The following is a 13,897-nucleotide window of genomic DNA, read 5'->3' on the forward strand; positions in this document are numbered from 1 at the left end:
AGGGACGGAGCATCCACCACCTCTCTGGGCAACCTGTGCCAGTGTCTCACTACCCTTATCATAACAAAGTTTTTTTGTTATACCCAGTCTAAATCTCCCTTCAGAAGTGAATTGCTCATCAGGCACTCGGCACCAGCTGATCTCAGCTCCTGAGGTGCTGAGAAGTAGAAGATAAACTACTTCTAATGTCCTTTGGAAAGCAGTTAAGCAGGCCCCTATTGCTGAAGTTCTTTCTAAATGATCTTTGCAGAGTAATGAACTTAATTTACCTCAAAAGGATGAGCTGTTTCTAGTGTGATTCAAAGTTACAGCCACAGGGACTACTGCCAAGGCAACCTCATTCACGTGTAATTCAGTAATTCCCTCCCATGCCTGCGAGCTAAGGCTGCCTGAAGCCTCTGAATGCCACTGAGGTGTGCAGCATTGTGAACCCAAGGCATATTGTAGGACACCACTCACCCACTAGAGATGCCAGGTCCAGGAAACAGAAAGAATTCAATAGATCTCAGCACTGTGAGCAAAAAAAAAAAAAACAACAACAACAAACATAGCAGCTTTATGGAATGCATCCAGCTTGGGCTCAGGGGTTAATGAAAGCCAGAAGAAGATCCAGCCCTTCGTGTGCTGCTGTCTGGAAGAAGGCTTCTCAACATTTCCAGAATCCCAGGGAGAATCACAAAAGATTTTTTCTTTTTTTTTTTTTTTGCAGGATGCAAAAAGCTGCAAGCAATTGCAAGCCCCAGTGGTGTGCAAAAGCAATTCGGTCACAAAGTAAAGTTTGTGTTTCTTCCAGTCTCTAAACTGAGCACAGACGCTTGGTTAAAAGCCAGGACGATTCCTAACAGAGATTTAATTTTTACGATCTCAGAGAGTAGTACTACAAGAAACCGATAAACATTTTTTATTATCTTTTATTTTTTTTTTATTTTAAGTGTAGTGCCAAACTCTCCGGGACTCCAAATCAGTGCAGTTCTGAGAACTGCAGCTACAGAACTGACTCACAGATTTTAATAAGGCTTGCTACTCCTCCAGAAGATTTGTTACCGTCAAACACAAGGTAACAGAGTCAGCACAGAGATGACCGTGAAGTGGGAACGATGATGACATGCATGGGGTCAGATTTGAAGATCTCATTATCCACTCTTGCTTTTAACCCCACAAATCTTTAAGAGGTTATTTGAAGGTTTTTATGTAGAGACATAACACTATTTCTTTCTTTATTCTCTGCCCAGACAACTGTTTTACAACAGGTGATAAAGAACTGCCCTTCATTATCATATGATTGCATTACCCTTTGGTTCAAATCCAATTATATGGGCATCTTCCTTCTCCAAATATCTCTGATTAGTTTATATCCCCCTGAAATTATTCATTTCCTCAATGAAAGTCCTCCTTCCTGGTAAATAGGACATATTTATATACATCTCCGACCTCATTAGACTTGCACAGGCCGGGAGATGTTGTCCACCTTCCAGATTAAAGCAGATGCGAGGGGATTGCTCTCTGAGGCAAAGTGGAGTGATTTTGTCATCATTCTTGATGCTTTATATACCCAAAGATCTTTCTAAACGGCTCCCTATGCACATCTCTCCTCGTTGTTTTGCTAATGAGTGCATTTCTCTACCCCTGGCATGTTTACACCAAGCCTATTTCATAGAGGAGATTTCCAAAAGCCTGGAAGAAGTTAAAGCCCTGAACTCCCATGAAAGCCTATGGAAGTGCTTACTTTGCACTGCTGAAATTTCCCCAGATGGGTTTTCCCTGATGGCTTCCCCCCAAGTCCTTTTTCTCCCCATGTGCAACAGCCATCCAAGTAGCTTGCATGTGCACCAACACCTCCATTTCCATTAGGATATACCAGACTGGCCTAAACTGGTGAATCAGATTCTACATCCAAGTTCAGATTATTATTTCTTCTTGGCGAGGAACTGAATTCTGGAAAATGCCCTGGGTCTAAACTCAACAAGGCAGAGGATAAAGACTCTTTGTTCCTCTGTCTCATTTTGAATCAACCTCCCTCTAGGCCTGGAAGTTGCCTAGGTACCATCACCTAGCAAACAACAGGAGCTGAGAAACCAGGAGCCAGACACCAGGACCCACCAGTTCAACCAGGGGTCCCTCAGGTGAGCTCTCAGTGGCTAAAAGCAACACCAGGTAATGCCAGCATTTCCATAGTAGAGATATGGCCACATCAGCCAAGAGAACAACCACGTCAGTGCTGACCAGAGCAGCAGCAGAAGGCTCACAGAATCCCTCACGCAACTTTCAGCCACCCTTTATGCCTATGAGTCTGTTGCCCACAGCAAAGCATTCTGCAAATATCTAATGGAAAGTGCTGTGGAAGAGAATATTTTGAGGGCTCACATGGGAAGCTTAATAATATCTCAGGTTATCACAGCCAAGAATAACACTATTCTTCCCACTGAGGGATAAATTTTAATACTCTTATTATAAAACATGTCTTGGTCAAACAAAAAAATAATTACAGGACTGTGTAGTTGGGAAGTTTTCAAATAAAGAATAGAGACAAATGTTCAGTTCAAATAAGAGCCAATCACTGCCTAATTTGTTCTCAAAATTTAACAAACCCTGCTGAGCACCTGGGGGATGCTATTGCAAAGGAAGCCCAGGATTAATTCTCAGACATGTAAGCAGATTAACTTTCCTTTATCTAAACCTCATGCATTTTATATTACTCTGCAGGAGGAGAGATCACTAGTTTGTGTCCCCAACTTCACCTTACCTGACAAAACTTCTTCACCCATCAGGAAGCAAAGTAAAAGAGCTTCATTTAAGAGCAGTCAGCCTCCCACAGAGATCCTAGGACTCATCCTGGAGTTGAATTCTCCCCTGCACACAGAGCCAGACAGGAGGAAGTCACCCTGCCTTCCTTACAACCACAGGACACGTCCCAGGTCCAATGGGGTGAATAATCTCCTCTAATTGAAGGCTTTACAGAAGAAGATGCATTGTGTCCTGGACACTGATGGATTTAAGTGAATGCCACAGAGTTAAAATGAGGGCAGTTCATCCAACTCTTGGGCATTCACTTGTGATCACTGCCAAAACTGGGATACTGGCATAGAAATACCTCTGAAGTGCAGCCATCCCATGTTTTCATGGCTTATTCATATGTAATCAGAGAACAGTTGAGGTTGGAAGGGACCTAGAGGATTATCTAGTTCTAACACTCCTGACAAAGGCAGTGATATCTTTTATCTCCATCATATCTCCACTGGTATATCCCATCATAGAATATCCCAAGTTGGAAGGGACCCATAAAGACCATTAAGTCCAACTCCTTGTTCCACACTGCATCACCCAAAAAACAGACCACACGTGTCAATGTTCATACATGTAACATCTCCAGCACAGCCCCTCTGCAGGAGCCCATCCAGTCTCCACACACTATTTGCTATCTTTTAATTGAATTATTGCTTGTTTGTTTGTTTGTTTTTCTGCCCCGAAGCCCCAGGTGTATTCTGAATCCTTCCTGCTCTCCCATAGACACTGTGCCAGAAGTTGCATGAACCCAGAAAAGAATCATAGAATAGAATCACAGAATCATTAAGGTTGGAGGACCTCCAAGATCTCCAGTATCCCCAAGTCCAACCCCAACCCATCCCCACTGACCATGTCCCTCAGTGCCACATCTCCACAGTTTTGGAACACCTCCAGGGACGGTGACTCCACCACCTCCCTGGGCAGGCTCTGTCAGTGCATCACCACTCTTTCTGAGAAAAAATTGTTCTTAATATCCAACCTGAACCTCCCTGCCACAGCTTGAGGCCATCATCGCTCATCCTATTGCTGTCACCCAAGAGACGAGGCCAAGCCCACCTCATTACAACCTCTGTTCAGGGAGTTGTACAGCTCAGTAAGGTCTCCCTCCTCTTCTCCAGACTGAACAACCCCACTTCACCTGGAGATGCTGGTCTCCAACAGCCTAGTGCATGGGTGACAGTAGAACTCTTTAAATAGGAAGGTGAGTATTACAACCACCAGCCTCTCATTTTCCTATCCTGTAGATATACCCCAACAAAAACTCTTTTGGTTCTTTGCAAATTTCTTCTCCTACAGAAAAACTACATCTTCCCAGGCCCCTTCCATGCTGGGCATGAAGCCCAGTGGGCACATTACACTGTTTAATCAGAAGATTAGATGGACTCACACACTTGGCCTGAACTCGGGTATAGTGGTCATCAGCAGATGATGTGCTTTCTCCCTGACAGACAGCTCTCCCTTCTTGACGTATTACCAGAATCTGGTAAAGCAGCAGTGCTTCCTGAAAACAGTTTTTACACACACAGCAAGAAGCATGCCAAAGTGACAAGTGCAAATCGTTAGATGTGAAACCAGCAGCCAGAAAAGAATGCCTCACTCTCAGTGAAACAGAAGCATGGAAACAAAAGAGAACGAATGAAAATGAAAAGCAGGAATCTAGTGTACTCACTGAGTAATTATAATGGCAAAGGCACACAGTAAGCTGAGAGCACCCATTGGAAAAAAAAAAAAAAGTTGAACACCAAGGAAAATTTCATGTCAGTTTGCTGAAAATCTCAGTTCTGTCCCATTTCTGAGCAAGGCAATGTGAATTGCCCAAAAATCCCCATATGAGAAGGTACGTTCAGGAAAGCATTTGCATTTCTCCACTGAGATTCTCAAAATATGGTTGCATTCTGCAGCCTCTGGGAAAGCAGAGGGCAGGCAGTGAGCAGGCAGTCAGCAGGAACTGCGTGAGACTCACTCAGATTGACATTTTCACTTGCAAATCTCACTGTTGCAACTGAATTTCCTCTGCTTTGATGATGCTATAAGCATCCCCTTGGCTTTAATTGCCATGACTGGGGAAGAGTACCATTATAAATCCAATGAGTATAATCCCTTTCCTTTAAATTCCTCTATATTAATAATTATGGAAATGAAAAAAAGATATGAATTTGGACGTATCCTTCTTTGTGTGCTCCTGTGGAACAGTGTTTCTGGATATTAAATATTTTTCAATTACTTTTTTTCTCTTTAGTTGTAAGAGTCAGTATCCTCTCTTTATTCAAGCTTTTTGAATGACAGCCTAAAACAGCTCCAAAGGTGAAGTTATATTGCTTGCTTTCAGTCTCTGTTTTCCTCTGTTGGTTTATGCTGCTATGCATTGTGAAACACCATGATTCCCACCCCCCAATCATTGTCCATTTTCAGAAAGTTGCTATGTGTCTAAAAGAGCCCTCATTATCTGAAATTCCCACCAGCTTAAGTCAATAAACTCATTTTTTGACAAGTATCCCATGTTTCAGATTACTTAAGAGAAGTGAAAGCCATGGATCAAGAGAGGCCCACCCACCTGAGGGCCATGAGAATTATGTTGTATAATATGTCCTCGAAGGGAATTCTGGAGAAAAGAGAAGTGCAAGGGAGCTTGGAAGAAAGGGGGGGTACAGAAATAAATTTGTAAGGGGCATACAAGCTGTAGAATGTGTCACTTTCTCCAATTTTGAAGTAAATTTTCCATGCCTTTGCAAGAGACCAATGTCTGTGCCCCACCACTCCTTCTCCATCCTGACACCTGAACACAAGCTCATGTGGTGGCTTAAGCAAAGACAGTGGTGGGTTTGAGATGCTTTGTCAGCTAGTTCAAGCAGCGTTCAGGCAGAACTCATAGAATCATAGTGTCATAGCTTCATTGCAGTTGGAAAAGATCTCCAGGACCACCAAGTCCAACCCCAGCCCATCCCTACCGTGCCCACTGACCATCTCCTTGCAGGCAGAATATTACAGGAGAGGGCTGCACAGGTCAGCAATCACTTAAACCTTCTGAGTTCCATTCTCTCAGAACTCTGTGTCTCTGCTGCAAGTTGCATCAATGGTGTCACTTAGAACTTGATGGAGCTTCTCTGTGGAAGAGGCTTCTAGCTACAGCAGTAAAGCTACGTGGCTGAAACATTGCTCCTGTACAAACAAAAAAGTACCTCTTCCTTCATTTTAATCTATTTTGGTTGTGTCTTCAGGGTGGAAACATACCTTGTGAAATTGAAGAGAACCTATTTGATGAAAAAATCTAGTGGAGGCAAGTTACTGTAGCTGTTCCCTGAGGGTGGGTGCTGTGTCCAGCCACAGGCAGATTTATCTCAGTTACTACGAGGTGAAAAGCAATCTGTGTTTTGTCTCCTTTAGGGCTACAGAGCCTAACAGAGATAACTTTGTTCAAAATATGTGGCCATTTCCACAGTAGTCTCCAATTTCCAGCAGTTACCGTACTAAGATTGCCACATTTCGTGTATTCGTAGCATTGACTTGAATAAATCAGTTACTCCCTGGAGTTCTTCCTAGCTCAGTCTGCTTATGTTTGAGCATGGACTATGAAAAATCACAGGTGTGACATACCTTATCTATTCCAGAAAAAGAAAATTCACATGCAGAAGTTGTATGATGGAGAATAGACCCTGTCAGATTAATTAAAAGCAATCCTTTATAAAGAAAATCATCTCATTTGGAAATGAGATCCTTTCTAGAAAGTAGCCCCATAAAAAGAGGAGAGAGAGAGGAGTCAGAGATAAAAACATGCTGGCTTTCACCACTTAAATAAGTGGAAGCCCTTTTAAAATGCATGCTGTTTTGTTGCTATGTGTTCTAGATCTAAGATTTCTGATTATCCTCAATTACATACAATTACTTGATTAGATATGAGGCAGACCTAGCCTTTTACAGGAATCACAGCTTTCATGACTCACAGTGGTAAGATGAGTACTGCAAGTTAAATGACATTAATCACTGCTGTATCCAGATACTCTCCAGAGAAAAAAATGACCGAGTTACTCTGAATCCAATAAAAGAGCATTGATTTGTACTGGTCTGAGATTCCATTTCTGTTATGGTAACAGGATTAAAAACGTATGGTAAGTAACAATTCAGAGGCTGTTTGGACAGTTACTACTGTGTTTAGCTTCTGCCTCCCTTGATTTTGCCTCATTGTTTATTATCAAAATAATACAATTAAGATTATTGGGTTACCAGATAAAGCCCTCTCTAGCAACAAACTGTAATAGCTAAACCATCTGCCTATGGTATTAAATGAGCACGCTGAGTTATGTACCTGCATTTCAGCTTCCAGTCCATTATGGAGCCATTACAAGACCTCCTTTAACCTTCCACTGATTTAAGAGTTGTTGTTCTTAAGGAATGACACTTGTAAGAGAAATAAGACCCTTCCTGAGACCACAGAGAGAAGCCCAGGTGATGGATGTTTAAGCAGCTATTTCCTCACCCCTATCCATTGATGATGTGGTGGCATCCATCCCAGGTTGGTTTGATGGCACCCATACCACATTGCTCTGATGGCACCCACACAAAGAGGTGTCTCATTATCCTCATGAATTTCCCTGAATTTGCTCCCCAAACAACTCCAGGGAGTAATCTAGGATGAGAACCAAGCATTTGTGTTCTGGTTTGTTTTCTGGGGAGTCCTATCTGTCCAGGTGCCACTCCAGGCTGCAGGAATAGAAGGGTGTTTCTACAGCCATGCCATTGTCATCTCACCCAAGGGCAACTTCAAGGCAGCCTCTGCTGGAGGAAGGAAAATAAAACTTGTCCAGTCATCTGCAAACAGCATCACTCCGAGCACTGGGATGGGGAGCAAAATAAAGTGACAAGCTGTGAAATACTGACCAAAAATGTAAGAGGAAATTGCACTCAGGGAGAAATATAACTCTTATTTTCAAATGGATTTGTTGGAAGAAATTAGCTGGGAGAATTCAGCCTTCTCTGTACCTTGTTTATACTAATATATATATACATGCACTATTTATATTTGTGTTTTTGAGATGTGTGGTTTTTTGAAATTCAGCCAGTTTCTGGAGGCCTTTTGCTTTGAGGTTCCTGAGTTCATAAGTGGAAGTGCCCACCATCCTTTCCCAAACTGACTGAACACTGTGTGTGTCCGTGGTTGCTTCTTGCTGAACCTGCTCCAAAATGTACATTTTCTATCTTTTAAAGACTTCCTAATTTCCCTTCTGAATTGATCTGTGCTGACTTTATCTACGTTTGCCCTTGTGTTGACATTCTGCTTGAGCTTCATCAACTCTTCCTTCTCACTGACCTTTGTATATAAAACCACAGCACTCATATCCCCACTATGCACTTTTTTTTTCTGATCAAAACTCATATATTCCTCCATTTTGACCTCTCCTCCATGACCAATATTAACGTGATCCAGTCTCTGAACCATTCCTATTTCAAATGCATCTTTCTTGACCACAGAAGACAACAAGGACAAGCCACAAGAAAGCCAGATGGGTTCACTTCATTGTCATGCGTGCCTTCAACAAATGTACACAGTCCAATGTCTGCTGGATAATATAGATTGCCTCAAAGCCTCCGAGACCCAGACAGAATCCGGCTCACCTCAGTCTTTTATATCTCACAGAACATGGTGGTGGTTTGAGCATAATCTCACCATGCTAAGCATGACCTACAGCCCAGAAGATGGGCTAGTGGGGAGTTTGGACAAGATAAGTCCGTATTTATTTGTGGCTCATTATCTAGTTCTGGGAGAAAAATGCCAACAAACACATCCAAAAAGAACCTTCCAGCAGTGCCTCAGCTGCTCCCTCAGCCCTGCCACTCGTGGGTGTTTCAGTCCACACCATCCCTGGAGGTGTTCAAAAGCAGGTTAGGTGTTGCACTGAGGGACATAGTTAGTGGCCGTGGTGGCGATGGGTTGCGGTTGGACTCGGCAATCTCAGAGCTCTTTTCCAACATTAATAGTTCTATGATTCTATGATTCTACCTTATGGAGTCAAGCACGGACTGCTGGCGGTGGGTGCACTCCTTGTGTTGTGAAAGGCCAAGTCAGTCAGCACCTAGGAATTTTTCACTGTGGGGAATTTATTCTTTCCTGGTCTTCTTTCCTTTTTGCTGTCTTACTAGATTTTCTAGATCTCGATGCAACTCAGAAGTCCCCCCACAAAAAAAAGGCACATGCAAATTCTATCAAGCTGTATTTAAATTTAAGCAGGCAAGTTCTCAGCTCCTTCTAAAGTGGATAACACCACGCTTTATTCATACCTCCCGGACTGCTCTAGCAGTCTCTTGCTTTCCTTCTCTCTCCTTTGCCTCATGTTCTCCGCAGAGGGAAGAAACATCTGCTCCTCCCCTGTTTACAGCTTCCAGGACACTCGGCTTCATGTTTTTTTTCTTGGCCAAACCTACGCCACTTCATAAAAATAAATATGGTCAAGCATATTTTCCTAAACAGGACAGAAAGTACAAATTCTGTCCTTGGAGGCACATACACACAAAGCACATGAGGGAAGGTCAGTTGTTCATCCTGTAGTTACCCTTCCTGCTCCTTAAGAGCAGCATTGTCTTCAAATCCACCAAGGATGGGGAGATTTTAGCACAAGCTGGAAGCTGGCTCTGAGGAACAAAAAGGCAGCAGAGGGAGGAAGAACTAACAAGCTTCCCCATGGAGGTCTTGTGGCTGTCAGTCCTGCTCAGCTCAGCACACTCTGTGCTTGTTATGGATTGTCTGGCAAAGCAAAGAGGTTGCTTGGGACACTAATTTAAAAGCACAACGCACTGTGATGCCTTACTAAAGTCAGGATTTAACAAGTAGTTTGCTGGCATGGCCTCCCACAGTATTCTCCTGGAGGAGCTGCAGCCCGTGGCTTGGACAGGTACACTCTTTGCTGGGTGAGGAACTGGCTGGATGGCTGGGCCCAGAGAGTGGTGATGAATGGAGTCACAGCCAGCTGGTGACCAATCATGAGCAGCGATTCCCGGGGGTCGGTACTGGGGCCCATCCTGTTTAACAGGTTTATTGATGATTAGGATGAGGGAATTCAGCGTATATGACACCAAGTTGAGGGGAAGTGTTGATCTTCCTGAGGGTAGGAAGTCCCTACAGAGGGATCTGGACAGGCTGATTGCTGGGCTGAGCCAATGGGATGAAGTTTAACAAGACCACATGCCAGCTCCTGCATTTCAGTCACAACAACCCCATGCATCCCTACAGGCTTGGGACAGAGTGGCTGGAAAACTGAGCAGAGGAAAAGGACCTGGAGCTGTTGGTAGATGCTCAGCTGAACGTGAGCCAGCAGTGTGCCCAGGTGGCAAAGAAGGCCAGCAACATCCTCGCTTGTATCAGAAATAGTGCAGCCAGCAGGAGCAGGAGGCGACCATCCCTCTGTATTGGCACTGGTGAGGCTGAACCTCGAGTGCTGTGTTTGGTGTTGGGCCTCTCACTACAAGAAGACATCGAGACCCTGGAGCGTGTCCAGAGAAGGGCAGCAAGGCTGTGAGGGGTCTGGAGCCCAAATCTTATGTGGAGCATTCAGCCTCCCTCTCCCAAGCTATGCTGAAATACCTACCCATGGATATCTGCAGCACTTAATCTCCCTCCAGACACATGGAGGCATGCCTGTGTATGTGAGATCATACAGGCAAATTTCAGTAGAAGAAAAGTCCCCATTTGTGAGAGTGTGGAGTTCTGTCCCTACTTTGGCTTCCTCAAAGGTGTTTTTTAAAACTGGTTGCTCTGCAGGAAGCGTTGCTTTTTATCTGTTCTTTCTTCCTCTTGGTTTGTTTTCCTTCACATCTTCTCTTGCAAGAACAGCTAACTGGAACAAATTAATAGACCTTTTTTTCTTAAGGCAACAAAGAAGCATTAGATAATTTGAGATTGATTTCCCATATAACAGTGTCACAACACAGGGCTTTCCCTCTGCAATCAGTTGGCTCCCTTCCATCTGTTTCTCATCAGAGGTACTGCTTAATGGTTCCTGGGATTTCTTCCCTTTTTCCTAGTACTCGACATAACTGCTCTCTTTGGTAACCCTTGTAGATGGATTACCATCTCTCTGTTTCCCAAATATTCCCAGTTACCCAGTGCCCCAAAGGTTGTTTTTGCAGCGCTGAGGACTTGCCTGCTAAATGATGGGGAGATATATGCCTTATCTGTCCCATCTGCGCAGTCCTATCAGCCCACATGCTTCACCTCGTTGTTACTCACTCTGTGCACATTCTCATGCAACCCAGACCTTCCCCAGTTTCAGCTCCTCTCTGCTTGACAGTGACATCTCATTGCGGTGAAGTAAGAACTTCCTTGTGCTGGAAGCTCTTGGTGGCGGGCTGGGTGCTTAGCACCACTGCTGGGTGCTGAGTACCATCACTCTGCAGCCACCTGCAGAGGGAAAAAAAAAGTCCCATGCATCCATCTGATTTTTGGGTGCTTCAGTGTGGAGCCAGGAGTTGGTCTTGATGATGCTTATTGTTCCCTTCCAACACAGTATATGCTATGATTCTATGAAAGGAAACCCCCCTGGCTTCCACCTCACGTGCTGTAGTGAAACCAGGCAGAAGCCAAAGACCCAAAGTGGCCCTTCTCACAGAAGAGGCAGGTGTCAGAACTTGGGGCCACAACTCCCAGACTTGAGTTAAGCTTTTCTGCTCTCATCCAGATTGCTCCATCCTTCCTGATTCTGCTGCTTCTCCAGCCACCCTCAGCACAATGGAGCACATGTCTTACGATGTGTGGCTGAGGGAAATGTAATTGTTCAGTCTGGAGAAGAGGAGGCCCGGGGAGACGTTATTACTCTCTCCAACTACCTGAATGGAGGTAGTAGTGAGGTTGGGAGTTGACCTCTTCTCCCAGGTAACAGCAATAGGATGAGACGTAGTGGCCTCAAGTTACGCTAGGGGATGCTCAGGTTGGATATTAGGGAAATTTCTCCTAAGAAAGAGGTAACACAGTGGCACAGGCTGCCCAGGGAGGTGGTAGAGTCACAATCCTGGAGGTGTTCCAGAACCGTGGAGTTGTGGCACTGAGGGATGTGGTCAGGGGGCATGGTGGGATGGGTCCTGCCACTTTGCTTTTAAGGGTAATATTTCTGAAAGAGCAGATTAGACCCTTTTTTGGCCATATTCTGTTTGAAGACACACTGTTAGGTCCAGCAGGCACACAGACCTACGTGTAGACCTATCTACGTGCAAAAACCTGAAATAGCATGCATACATACATGCATAGGTCCATATATGTCTCACATAGAACCACATATGTTTCACACAGATCCTACCAGGTCCCCTTAAACATTCTTCTGATCATTTTGAAGTCTGGATATCACATTTTAAAAAACTCTACAGTAACAAACCCAGAGTGGGAATGTGCCTTTTTCTCCCTTCACTTTAGAGCTGCTTGCATGTTTGTTTGTTTGCTGATGTATTTATTTTGCTATTTGGAATATGTTTCAGGGGTTTTCTGTCTCAGGGGGATGGATTTCAGAAGACCACCTTTAAAAATGGAGCACTGATCCCCTCCCCACTTCATGCTCCACTCTCCCCAGCAGAGTATAAATGAGTTCAACTACGAACAAACACGCTTGTTATTCTGGCTTAAAATCTTGAGGGATCTGTTAAATTCCTCCTGCACAATGCGAGCAGCAGTCTGGCTAACGCTGCACACATGCACTCATCTTAGGGGTTTTCCTCTTGCAGTCTCCGTGATGTTACACGGGGGTTTTGATGCATGTGCACTAAGGACAGGAGGGGAAAAGGATACACGGGTTGGGGTGAAAAAGAGAGTGTAAACATAACCCAGATTCATCTGTGGTGCTGGCCAAGCACAGTGAAAGGTCTGAGGCTGCCAGAAAATCCCCTTTTAGAGGCTTGGCTTGGGGAACAGGCAGAATCCCCCAAAGACCTGACCCAGTCCTCGCTGCCAGCAGGGCAAAAGTTGCCTTTGATTTTGGTGAACTCTGAAGCAGGCTCTCAGAACACATGTCCACAGCTTGCAAGAAGGCAAAAATACACCCGTCCCAGATCACAATTATTAGCATGAAGAGCTAGCCCCCTCTCACACGTAAAACCTTCATCCTCACTTCTGGGTCAGGTCCTTACCTGATCACGCTGAACATGACACACGCAGACCCTCTTCACTCTGCCTTCAGTGCATCATAGAATCATACAATCATTAAGGTTGAAAAAGACCTCTAAGATCCCCAAGTCCAACCCACTCCACCTCACCATGCCCACTGACCACGTCCCTCAGTGCCACATCTCCACAGTTCTTGAACATCTCCAAGGACAGTGACCCCACTTGTTTCCTCCCCGCTTGCTTCCTCATCCATGTCTGTCCTCCGTGATCCTCCAGCCTATGGCCTGGCCAGGTGTGGAACATAACATGGTTGTGTACTGAGATGAGCACAGGAAAATGTCTTCATGGTGCAGAACACCTTTTCTTTCTAACCATATCTTCAAGGAGCTTTCTCATAACCTTTGTCTCCTCACTGCATTTTGTGCACCATCCAACAGGGAAAACATCCACCTTCCTTCAGCTCTGAGAATAAGTCAAATGTTGGCTTAGATCTTCTTTGGGAAGTGAACCACTGGAGTTCATGTTCCTGTTGAAAAATGTACTGGACAGTACCGGAAGAGTCAGGAATTAAAATAATTCTGCTCAAATTTGGATTAATCCCTCTGAGTTTCCTCCCTATCTGCAAAATATATCAATTCCTCCTGGCGTTACTGATCTCTCAGAACAGCTACCATCATGGGGCCTCCTGTTCCCTGTTGACTGCCCCGTCCTGAGCAACGTGAGCTGATGGAGAAAGCCAGAGCAGAAAGTACTCGGTGCTCACACGATGACGTGCACTGGTGCAGGGGGAGGTAGATGCGGGCTCCCGACCCAGACAGACGGCAGTTCAGCCAGGTTAATTCCTCTGCAAACACTTCTGTTTGTGCAGTGCTTTCACCTAAATGGCCCAATTTTATGGGTATGTTTGTAGATACGTAACGATATCCATCCAAAATCTATTGAAAGAACTTCAGGTTTTTTTAACCTTTAAAAAAAATTAAAAGATATTAAATGACCTTCATTGCTGTCCAGCTGCAGCAGTTCCATCCAGACAGC

General features: G+C 44.5%; 1 long non-coding RNA gene across 1 annotated transcript; it reads left to right on the forward strand.

Annotated features, from left to right (window-relative positions):
* Positions 11,809-13,410, forward strand: LOC110394928. Its single transcript, XR_002436032.1, has 3 exons — positions 11,809-11,870; positions 13,053-13,154; positions 13,300-13,410. It is a non-coding gene; the product is annotated as an uncharacterized LOC110394928 (long non-coding RNA).

Source organism: Numida meleagris, chromosome 2 (assembly GCF_002078875.1).
Source record: "Numida meleagris isolate 19003 breed g44 Domestic line chromosome 2, NumMel1.0, whole genome shotgun sequence".
Taxonomy (NCBI): domain Eukaryota; kingdom Metazoa; phylum Chordata; class Aves; order Galliformes; family Numididae; genus Numida; species Numida meleagris.